The following is an 11,309-nucleotide window of genomic DNA, read 5'->3' as shown; positions in this document are numbered from 1 at the left end:
TTTTTAGCAATATTCGGCCGAATACATTCGGTGCATCCCTAGTATAAAATTGCACTAAATTGTCAGTTAAATTGTGCACAGATGGGTAGATGATATTTGGCGGTCTGTTAAATTTTCAGCTCTAGAGCAACATCGCTGGTCAATTCCCACTTACAGAAAGGCAGGTGGGGTTTGTTGATTTCATGTTCCACCAGGATGATGATGACCCTGCGTTCTTAAAGCTGGTTCTAAATCTGACCCAATACAATCCAATGGGTCACATGACCACGCTTTCTGTCCATCAGTCTCTACTTTCCCACCTTCCCAACATCTGTCCCACACAAGCTAAACTGTCAATCCTATGAACAAAAAGGGGGGTGGAAGTAAATTAATTTAAGCAATTGACTAAATACACTCAGTCAGTTATATACAAGCTAATGAATCCATAGTTTAAAGCTTTAAACGTATGTTTTTTTTTGTACAAGTCATCTTCTCCAATCACACAAACAAACATTTTATTTGCTGGATCCAAACCTGAGTGGTTGTTGTTGATCAAAGTAGCCCATAAGCGACATCACTCTTACTGGTGCCAGCTCTGACCCTTTTGTCCACCTTTAGCTGTTTGAAGCCGTTGGCACATGGGTGCCGTGTAATCACAGCACTGCAGCACCCTCCTGCCAAAGCTCTCAAACGCTCTTGCTCTGTGCTGACTCCTGCTGAGTGAGAATGAAAGTTCCCACAGCTGCTTACTGTCACTGTGGTCCCACTTGAGCGAGCGCCCATTGGTTGTGATCCCTCTCAACCCCCTCCCAGTCATCTCCCATCAAACTGGGGCATTAGGGCTGACTGCCGCCCGCATCAGTGGGTCTCCTTGGCCGGCAAAGAGTCCCTGGCCTATCAGCACAAATTAAACTGGAGTCTCTGGTAATGGCGCCGCTTTTGGTGCCACTGAGCATTACTGTACAAATGCTGAGAATCTTTGTCAGCTATTATTTCAATCCATTAGTGTGTGCTTTGTCCATCCCACTTTCTTTGAGGCATACATATCTTTCTCCTGCTACTCAGGGCAATTTCCTTTTGAAGTAAAAAAGCAATCCTTCCGGTATTAATAGTTTAATTAACCCTATTTTGTTATTCATGAAGGTGCTTGCATTGACTCTGTTCCCTAAGGCTTTGATTGTGGATGAATTTACCAAAACGAAAGGCTTAATTTTAGGTTGCACTGGTGTCTGTGGCATCAAAATAGCAATATTAATGGCAAAAAGGAAGACATTTTTCCTCATAAAAAACTTAACACAAGACACTTATCGCCAGTGACTAGTTACCTATCTGCCAAAATGGGAGATGGAAAGATTTTGCAAAAAATGTAGTTTGTTCACAAGCGCCCATGAGTATCGTCTTGTCACATTTACAATCAAATTTATATTTGTCTTTTTATATTTAAATCCAAGCAAAAGAAAACATCATGAATGTTTTCAATAAAATGGCTCTTCAAAATCAATTGGTTTTACCCAAAGGGCAACTGGTTTGTAAACAAAGATGAATGAAGCCAGGTCAGCTGACCATGACACTTCCAGTGTCTTGTAAGACTTGAAAGAAGGTGCATAAACAAATAAAGATACCACTTGCAAGAAAAAAAAGTACCTGTAAGGAAAATAAATAAAATTAAAAACATATCAAATCATCACTGATATTTTTTTAACTGGACTTGTTGCAAATGAATACCCATCTTAATGGAAAATAACGCATACTCGTACTTTACTATCTTCTTTTTGATCTTTTTTGTGTTTCATTTTGGCACTAAAACAAATCTGATAAGTCATCAGGGGGCTGCCAGTGCCTATCCCGACCACTTGTGGGCAAAGGCAGGGGGCACCCTGGACAGGTCGCCAGTATGTTGCAGGGTACCATTAGATATTGATTCACATATTTGGGTTTTCATCAGAAAGGCAGATAAAGATTAACATGTTTCCAAGCTTATCCAGTTTATTTTACGTCTTTAGATATGTCTTTTAAATGCACAGGAAGTTACATAGTTGTGTACTTAAGATAACTGTCAAATACCCCTCATTAAGTTCAAACACAGTGTGTGACAGTAGAAAAGCTCATACAACCCTTGTGTAGCATTCCAGCCGGACTTGATTCAGACGATGGACTCAATGATAGTAACTGATGGACTATGATGGGGTATTCCAACCCATTTATTTACTCCACAGTCATAGTCACACCGTAAGAGCTGAAGAAAAGCATAAAGACAAACTTACAATAATTCCTTTTTGATATACATTCATTCTTTACCTCAGCTAGTAGCGTTAGATTGTTGAATAACTTCAAACAGAAACATATTTTGTTATTTTACATGAAACAAATTGAAAATAATCACAAAATGTATACAGTAAACATAACCAAAAATCGTACCTGTTCGCCTTCCAGCTAGATGCCAAAAACAAATTACAGCTTTACACAGTTATCTGTCCGTCTTTTTTGTCTGTTTCCTTTGTTGCCGTAGCATCAGCTGTTAACCGTTTTTTTGTTTCTGTTGAACTGACACGCTTCACAGAAAAAGCGGAAGTGGAACCTTCACAATAAAAGTCTTCCAAACAAAATACACTTCACAAACATTTACACTGTTTTTTATCATTTGCTTTTACATCTTCAACATATTTCTTTTGAAATTAAAGGCATCTTCAATAAAAGGAAATGTTAAACAATAATAAGAAAACAATTAAAATGGGTCTTTTACACTCCCACCAAATCATTTGGTGTTGTTTTTTCCCTTTTTTTTTAATAACAGGTTGATAACCATAGAGGGAACAAACACAAATGATTTCCAAACAAAATGACCAATGACCAGAAACATGTTACTTAAAGTACGCTTAAGAACTGTAAAGAAAGTGTACCTTGTAGCAATTTAGTCACTTTCAAGCAATAAAACCAGTTTCTGAACAGGGCGTTCAAGCACTAACTGCTTGTTAATACGTTCACCCTTCTTGCTAAGTTTTCTGTCACCCAAACATATCTTTACTCTTCTAACACACCGATCTTTATCTGTTGTGGTTTCTAAAACTCTACCCAACCTCCACTCAGTTCTAGGCAGGTCATCATCTTTTATCATCACTATATCTCTGATCTGCAGATTTCTTTTTGGAGTGTGCCAGCATTGTCTGATGGCGATATTGGACAAATATTCCTTGCGCCAACGACTCCAGAACTGTTCTGCTAGGTACTGTACATGACGCCATCTCTTTCTAGCGTAAATGTCTTCTTTGACAAACTTGCCGGGGGGAGGAAGAGCTGGAGTAGACTTCAAGGTAAGTATGTGGTTAGGGGTGAGTGGCTCCAGACTGTTTGGATCATTGAGGTTCTCAACAGTGAGAGGACGACTGTTAACTATTGACATTGCCTCATAAAGGAATGTTCGAAGTGAAGCGTCATTGAGATTTCCAGGAGAGAGAGAGAGAGTCGAGTTGAGGATACTCCTAACCGTTCTAATCTGACGTTCCCATACTCCGCCGGCATGGCTTGAACCTGGAGCATTCATAAGAAAGTCACACTGATTTTCAGCTAGAAAGGTTGTTAGTTTGTCTCCATCAATTTCTTTGAGAGCTTCCTTCAACTCATTTCTGGCTCCCAAGAAGTTACTGCCTTGATCAGATGTGATTTGACGCACCATCCCACGTATGGCAATAAAGCAACGCAGTCCATTTATGAAGCAATCTGTTGACAGATCCTCCAGCATTTCAATGTGAATGGCTCTTGAGGAGAAGCAAGTGAAGAGAAGGCCATATCTTTTCCTTGTGTTCCGTCCTTGTTTTGTGTAGAAGGGTCCGAAGCAGTCCATTCCACAGTATGTGAAGGGTGGAGATACAGAAACCCGCTCCAAAGGAAGATCAGCCATCCTTTGTTCTTCTGTGCTTCCACGGAGTTTGCGACATGTCACACATTGACGAAGATATGAAGCCACAACCCGACCAATTCCTGATATCCAGTAACCCTTTGTCCTAATTGCATTAATGGTCATGCCTTTACCTTGATGTTTGACCCTTTCATGTGCTTGTGAGATAATCATCCTAGTGATATGATGTCCTTTAGGAATGATTGCAGGGTGTTTGACCTCATGAGGAAGATTAGCTTCTCTGAGTCGTCCTCCCACCTTAATTACACCATCACTGTCCAAGAAGGCATTGAGACGGTGTAGTTTGTTATGAAGTGGTAGCTGAGAGCCTTTCTTCAGTAGCTTCAGTTCCTCAGAATATGTTTGTCTCTGTAGGTCTTTGATTATGAGACGCTCTGCATGTTCTCTTTCTTTCACAGTTGAGAGACCAATGGACTTGTCTTTATTTATCCGTCGAAGGATACGTGCCACTGCGCACACGGCGCGAGACCAACATGAGATCCTTGAAAGCCGATCTATGAGACAATCAGGCTCTGTGGTTTCTGTGCTTAAAGCCTGAGCTACTTTCACTTCTGGGTCTCCAAGTGGTAAATCAGAGATCACCTCTTCAAAGATTCTGATTTTCTTCCTCCATAAAAAGCTGGGGCCGGTAAACCAGTCTGATGACATCAGCTCATTGATGGACAAGCCTCTAGAGGCATAATCTGCCGGATTTTGGTCAGTAGGAACATATCTCCATTGTTCTTTATTTGTGTGAAGATGAATTTTCTGAATACGATTAGCCACAAATGTGTGGAATCGCCTTGCCTCGTTGTTAAGGTATCCTAAAACAACCTTGGAGTCTGTCCAGAAATACTCCTCAATGTCAGTGTATCCAAGCTCCTCCCTCAGAACATTGCTGGTCTTGACTGAAATTACGGCAGCCGTTAACTCCAACCTTGGAATGGTAGTGACTTTTGTTGGAGCAACACGTGATTTGGCCATGACTAGGGCACAGTGGATTTCTTGTTCTTCATTTATCATCCTCAAATAAGAACACTGTCCGTAGCCAGTTGTGCTTGCATCAGAGAAGTGGTGCAACTCTTGTTTTGTGACCTTACCAAAGTCTGCCGTGGCATAACTCCGGGGTATGCTTAGCTTCTCCATATTGATGAGATCCCTTTTCCATCTCTCCCACCGTGGACGAAGTTCGTCAGTCAAGGCATCATCCCAACCTGTTCCATGTCGGCACATCTCTTGCAGCACCCTCTTTCCCACAAGCAAGAATGGGGCAACAAAACCTAAGGGGTCATACAAGGAGGCGACCACAGAAAGTACACCTCGGCGTGTTGCTGGTTGGTCCTGGAGATTGACACTGAACTTCAGGCAGTCTGTGTTGACATGCCATTGGATACCCAGTGCTCTTCCTGATGGTAAGTCATCTGATGCTAGGTTGATATTTTCAGTGTCTGACGCACGTTCGAGGGGTGGTATGCTTTCTAAAACAGCTCTATTGTTAGACACGAATTTATGAAGCCTGAGACCACCTAGGGCACAAAGTTCTGTGGCTTCTCGAGCGAGCTGAATGGCCTCTTTTGTAGTTTCTACACTTGCTACTCCATCATCAACATAAAAATCTCTCATTACAAATTGTGAACCTAAAGGGTATAAATTTTTGTTCTGCATGGCCAGATGTTTCAAGCCGTAGTTTGCGCAACCAGGGGATGAGCTTGCACCGAATATATGCACCCTCATACGATACTCTTGGGGTTGAGTGCTAAGATCTCCTTTTCTCCACCAAAGAAAGCGCAGGTAGTCTTGGTCTGACTCTGTCACATGAAATTGGTGAAACATCTTTTCTACGTCGCACATCAGTGCGGTAGAGTGTAGCCTGAAACGAAGAAGGATGCCATTTAGATTGTTCATCAAGTCAGGTCCAGTGAGCAGATGATCATTTAAACAAGTTCCCTTGTACTTGGCTGAGCAGTCAAACACTACACGCAGTTTGTCCGGTTTCTTGGCATGATACACTCCATGATGAGGGATGTACCATTTTTCTCCCTTCTCTCCTTCATCTGGGACTTCCACTGCATCACCCTTTCTGATGACCTCTTCCATAAAATTGACATACTGTTCCTTGTACCTTTCGTCTCTTGACAGCTTCCTCTTGAGATGGCTGAGACGTATGACAGCAAGCTGTTTATTATCTGGTAAGATTGGTCTCTCCTTAAAGGGAAGCGACATCTCGTAATGACCTTGGTTGTTTTTATAAATGGAGTTCTTGAGTTTATCCAGAAACAGAATATCTTCCTGGGACACTGTTTTTTCATCTTCCTTGCCATCTCTGAAGTCAGATTCCAGAATTCGAATAGCATCTGCAGGAGTGACTGGTGGGAGCTCCTTGACAATAATTTTAAAACAATGTCTTCCTGTATTTGGAGTGTCGAGGCAGGGTGAAGAGCATCCCACTATGCTCCATCCTAGGTCAGTTTGAACCGCATATGGCTCTTCATTTCCTCCTGGTATAACATCTCTTGGTGCCATTGCTCTTGCGCAGTTGTATCCTATTAGAAGACCAACTTCACAATCCTGCAGTGGCGGAATTTCATCCACAATTTTAGAAAGATGATTCCATTTGCTGGCTGTTTCATTTGTTGGAATATGGGCACGATTCACTGGTATACAATCTTTGGTATACACATGAGGGAGGTTGATATAGGAAGAGGAGAAGTAGCCTCGCACACGAAGTCCTGAGACCCTTTGACTTTTCACCGTCATGTCGCGTCCAACCATAGTTGTTAATCTCAGCTTTACTGGACAGGACTTTGCCTTTAAAGCGTTGCTTACATCCTGGTCGACAAATGTTGTGTCGCTTTGTGTGTCCAGTAGAGCATAAACCAGTTTCTCAGTTTCTCCATCAATCGTTGACACCCATACAGGCACAATCATTGATGTATTGCTGGACTGTCCTGTTGCTACTGACATTGAAGTTGCAGCAGTTTCTGTTTGAACAGTAGTTGTTGGGGTAGCATCTTCTGGAGTTGCTACCCTCTCCTTCCTCACATAGTTTTCATCATGCAAACACGTAGGATGTTTACCCTTACAAATGTCACATGAATGTCTGTGTCGACAGTCTTTTGCATTATGACCAGGTTTGGTACAGCCATAGCAGAGTTTATGTTCTTTAATGAATCCTCTTCGCTCATCCAGGGTTTTTTCAATGAATTTGGGACATCCATGTAGTCTGTGCTGTAGATCTTGACAGAAACTACAAGGAACCTTTTCCTTTCCTTTAGCTGTCCTCTGCCTTTCAATGTCAGCCTCAGATTGAATACTCATAACATTTGCCCTGTTTGTTTTAGTTTCTCTTTTGTTTTGTTTTGCAGCATTAGATTCTGTGCTGTGGAGGGCAAATGCTGAGGTGATCGGATTGCAAGCAATTTCTGCCTCCATTGCAACAAATGCGGCAAAATCTTTGAAGCTGGGAAACTCTTTGGTCCTTTTCATGTGTTCTGTGGCTTTCCTGTTCCACTGAGTTGCTGTCCATTCTGGTAGTTTCTGAATTAGCCTTCTATTCTCTTCACAATCGTTCAAAATTTCGAGGCTCTTTACATGCGACATTGCATCTTGACAGGCGTTTAAGAAATCTGAAAATTCTCTTAGGGCTAATGCATCTCGTGGTAGGATTTTGGGCCAATCTGCTAGCTTGTCTCTGAAGGCTCTCTGTGTGGTGAAGGGTTGTCCATATCTGTCATTCAGCTTGTTCCATGCATCCCTGTAAGCCTCGTTGTCATTTCTATAGAAAGTTCCTTCTAGTGTTTTACGGGCCGGGCCACCAACATACTTTCTTAGATAAAACAGCTTGTCCGCTGAAGAGATGGGCTTTGAATCAATGAGGGACATAAATGAAGTTTTCCACTCAATGAACCTGATAGGGTCACCATTAAAAACAGATGGCTCTGGGACTGGAAGTCTATTTAGTGCCATGCTGTCCTGTAAGGCTTGTGCGAGGGATAATACATTCATATCAGGTGATGGTATATTTACAACAGGATTCTGATTGCCAGTGACAGGGAGGCTGTGTTTATTTCGTTCAGAATTGTTATATGAATGTATGCTACCTTCCTGCGAAACACTTTGGTTGTAGACATGCAGCCTAGCTCGAGCAGCCTTCAGATCCTTTTCTGCTTGGATACGTTCTAGTCTGCGCTTTTCTACTTGTATTTGTCTGTGTTGCTCTTCTATTATTTCTCTTTGTTTCTCTTCCTCCATGAGCACTTCAAACTCAGCTTCCCTTGCTGCGAGCTCTGCAGCAGCGTCCACCTGTTTAACCATTAAGGTGGTCCCTTCTTGACTGTGAACTGACCTTGTCACTCTGGAGACAGTGGATCCATATATGGAACGTGCATATCTGCTTTTCAGTAGTTCCTTAAGACGTTGTTGCACTTGCTGTGCATCATAATCTCCGTAGATGCCTGTCATTCTCTCGTAGCTGACTTTCAAAATATCTGCTGTAACTGCTTCACAACTATCAACGTGGCGTCTTAGTTCTGGTGCTGGTGTGATGGATTTCCGTAGTTCGATGTAAGCGTTTAATACGTCTTCTTTTTCCCTTTCCAAAGAATCCATCAGATCCGCCAGCTCACTTTCACTGATGTTCAGCTTCAGCTGCTCTCTTGACCTGCGGGCTTGAGCCTTCCATTTTTCGTATGATGAAATCAGTTTTCTTTCCTTCTTTCTTGCCTCCTCCTTTTGCAGTTCAAGCATTTTTGGAGTTAGGGTCTTTTGTCGGGTTGAGCGTCGGACACTTTCTTTAAGTTAGCTTTGTACGCTATTTACTATTTCTTCCTTGCTTTGAATTTCCTTTTCTAAATGTTCTCTCTCAGTTGTCTCTGAGGTGTCTTCAAGAGCAAATTTCAGCCTTTCAATTTTGCAGTGTAGGTTATCTATTTGTTTCTGTAACTCTATTTGTAAATTGTGATTTTCTGTGTCCTCCATATTAAACTATACTAAATAAAAGTTGTTTCAGTATTGCTCTTAGACTACCCAAATGGAAATAAGTTATTGTTTAGAATATATGCATAGATAACACAAATAACTTGAATGTAGCTCACAGTAAAATATATAATTCAGTCAACATGAACTGCCTTTTTAAATCACAGACTTTGAACATAAGTCGTTTTTTTTTTTTTTTTTAAACAAAATCAATATACGATATAAACTGTTCACACATCAAACTGAACAACAACAATTTTTTTTTTTTTTTAAATAAATTAAATAACAGTCCGTTGCTCAAATGTAATCTTTGTTGTTCATTTAGTGAGACAAATGTTCTTTAAAGTTGATGTTGTTTCCTTCTTTAACCAGTTCTGATTGGAGCAGTCACTTTTCCTGATGAAGCTTGGCCTTTTCTTTCTCAAGTTCAATAAAATGTTCCATACCTTGTCTGACCGTCACATCAACTGTTAAGTCAGCTGCGAGATGATTGTCTTGTGGACCCGTAGAATGGTGCTGAGTTGCCTGATGAAGTGTGATCTTCAACGCCAAACGATTAGCAGCACAGCCCCTTGCTTGTCCTCATGACTCCGTGGTGCAGCGTGACCGTGGGATGATGTAGGTGTCAGCTCTTACTGTAGCATTCCAGCCGGACTTGATTCAGACGATGGACTCAATGATAGTAACTGATGGACTATGATGGGGTATTCCAACCCATTTATTTACTCCACAGTCATAGTCACACCGTAAGAGCTGAAGAAAAGCATAAAGACAAACTTACAATAATTCCTTTTTGATATACATTCATTCTTTACCTCAGCTAGTAGCGTTAGATTGTTGAATAACTTCAAACAGAAACATATTTTGTTATTTTACATGAAACAAATTGAAAATAATCACAAAATGTATACAGTAAACATAACCAAAAATCGTACCTGTTCGCCTTCCAGCTAGATGCCAAAAACAAATTACAGCTTTACACAGTTATCTGTCCGTCTTTTTTGTCTGTTTCCTTTGTTGCCGTAGCATCAGCTGTTAACCGTTTTTTTGTTTCTGTTGAACTGACACGCTTCACAGAAAAAGCGGAAGTGGAACCTTCACAATAAAAGTCTTCCAAACAAAATACACTTCACAAACATTTACACTGTTTTTTATCATTTGCTTTTACATCTTCAACATATTTCTTTTGAAATTAAAGGCATCTTCAATAAAAGGAAATGTTAAACAATAATAAGAAAACAATTAAAATGGGTCTTTTACACCTTGGTTCCACGTTTACCAAGTAAAGACCAGAAGTTTTAAAAATAACAGGAAGTTTGGCACTTCTATTAATATGTGCATTTTCCAGAATAAATCAGATATAGCACTAATGCCAAGGATTTTCTTGTTGTCGCATTACCAGAAACAGACATCGGATTTCTCAGAGTTATCGGATTGTTGTAACTATGAGACAGCTCCCTTATAGTGGTGTTCTTTTTTTTTTAAATGGTTTATTTCAAGGAATCAAATAAGAATAGTACACAAAAACATTACAATCATCAGTTATACATTCATGCAATGACGTATAAAACTTGGGACAATTAGACATAAAATCAATTATTGCTTGAAAGGGAGTGGAAGGAGGCGAATTTATATAATCCCCCCCTGTTCTACTGTAACCATTTTATTACATGATTTATCATTATCCGGTTCATAACTTTATCAGACAGAATTAAGAATCCTTAGGTATCAATAAAGCACATGACAAAGATGAATTACTTAAAATATTATGTAAAAAACAGCTATTTTAGAAATCAACATGGCAAATGCAGATCAGTTATCTAAGATATATGCAGATTATGTTATTTATAAAAATCATGCTTATGATTAAAAAATCATTCTATATCAGTAAAATAGACATAACACTGTTTCATAAATCTTCATAGCAAGACCTTTGTTACTTGATCAATTTTTGCTACAAATATTTTAATATGTGCAAATTCTGTTATATTAGGAAAAATCATGAATCCATTTTTGAGCAAGTGAAGTAATAATTAAAAATCAATCAATTTAATCATCATCAATAAAGGATTAACCTTATTTTATTTTATTAATTTATCTTCAAAGTACACTAAGAGTTTTTGATTTGGAAAAAGAGCAGCAGAGTAGATGAAATGAGAGTTTGCCACAGGTGAATCCTGATATTCCCACTTTTTTTGGACCAGCACTTTTAATGCCAGGTCATACTCTTGGACAGAGTAAGCAAGATTGAGTGATTTCTCCTTTCATCCATGCCTGTAATCATACTTTATTAAAGTCACCATGATAGAACTATTAGACTTTACTTCACTTTACTCATTAAAAGCTCTTATTATCAGGGGAAAAAGTGGAGCAATTAAGAGCAATCAATTTTCTATTACCATAGTTACTGATATATGTTTTTGTTTACTGTGTAGATGGAAGGCACAACCTCAATGAGGTT

The 11,309-nt window shown here is 39.9% G+C and overlaps 2 long non-coding RNA genes across 2 annotated transcripts; both read right to left on the bottom strand.

Moving 5' to 3' along the window:
- Positions 1-2,154: 2,154 nt before the first annotated feature.
- On the bottom strand, positions 2,155-2,566 carry LOC105356562 (uncharacterized). Its single transcript, XR_013651389.1, has 2 exons — positions 2,398-2,566; positions 2,155-2,215 (listed from the first exon to the last, which is right to left on the bottom strand). It is a non-coding gene; the product is annotated as an uncharacterized LOC105356562 (long non-coding RNA).
- A 6,560-nt stretch (positions 2,567-9,126) lies between these two features.
- LOC105358734 (uncharacterized) lies at positions 9,127-9,952 on the bottom strand. Its single transcript, XR_013651388.1, has 2 exons — positions 9,784-9,952; positions 9,127-9,601 (listed from the first exon to the last, which is right to left on the bottom strand). It is a non-coding gene; the product is annotated as an uncharacterized LOC105358734 (long non-coding RNA).
- Between the last annotated feature and the right edge of the window lie 1,357 nt (positions 9,953-11,309).

The sequence above is a fragment of the Oryzias latipes genome, chromosome 19 (assembly GCF_053564925.1).
Source record: "Oryzias latipes strain Hd-rR chromosome 19, Olatipes_Hd-rR_3.1".
Lineage (NCBI taxonomy): Eukaryota > Metazoa > Chordata > Actinopteri > Beloniformes > Adrianichthyidae > Oryzias > Oryzias latipes.
This window is presented reverse-complemented; position numbering and strand designations above follow the sequence as displayed.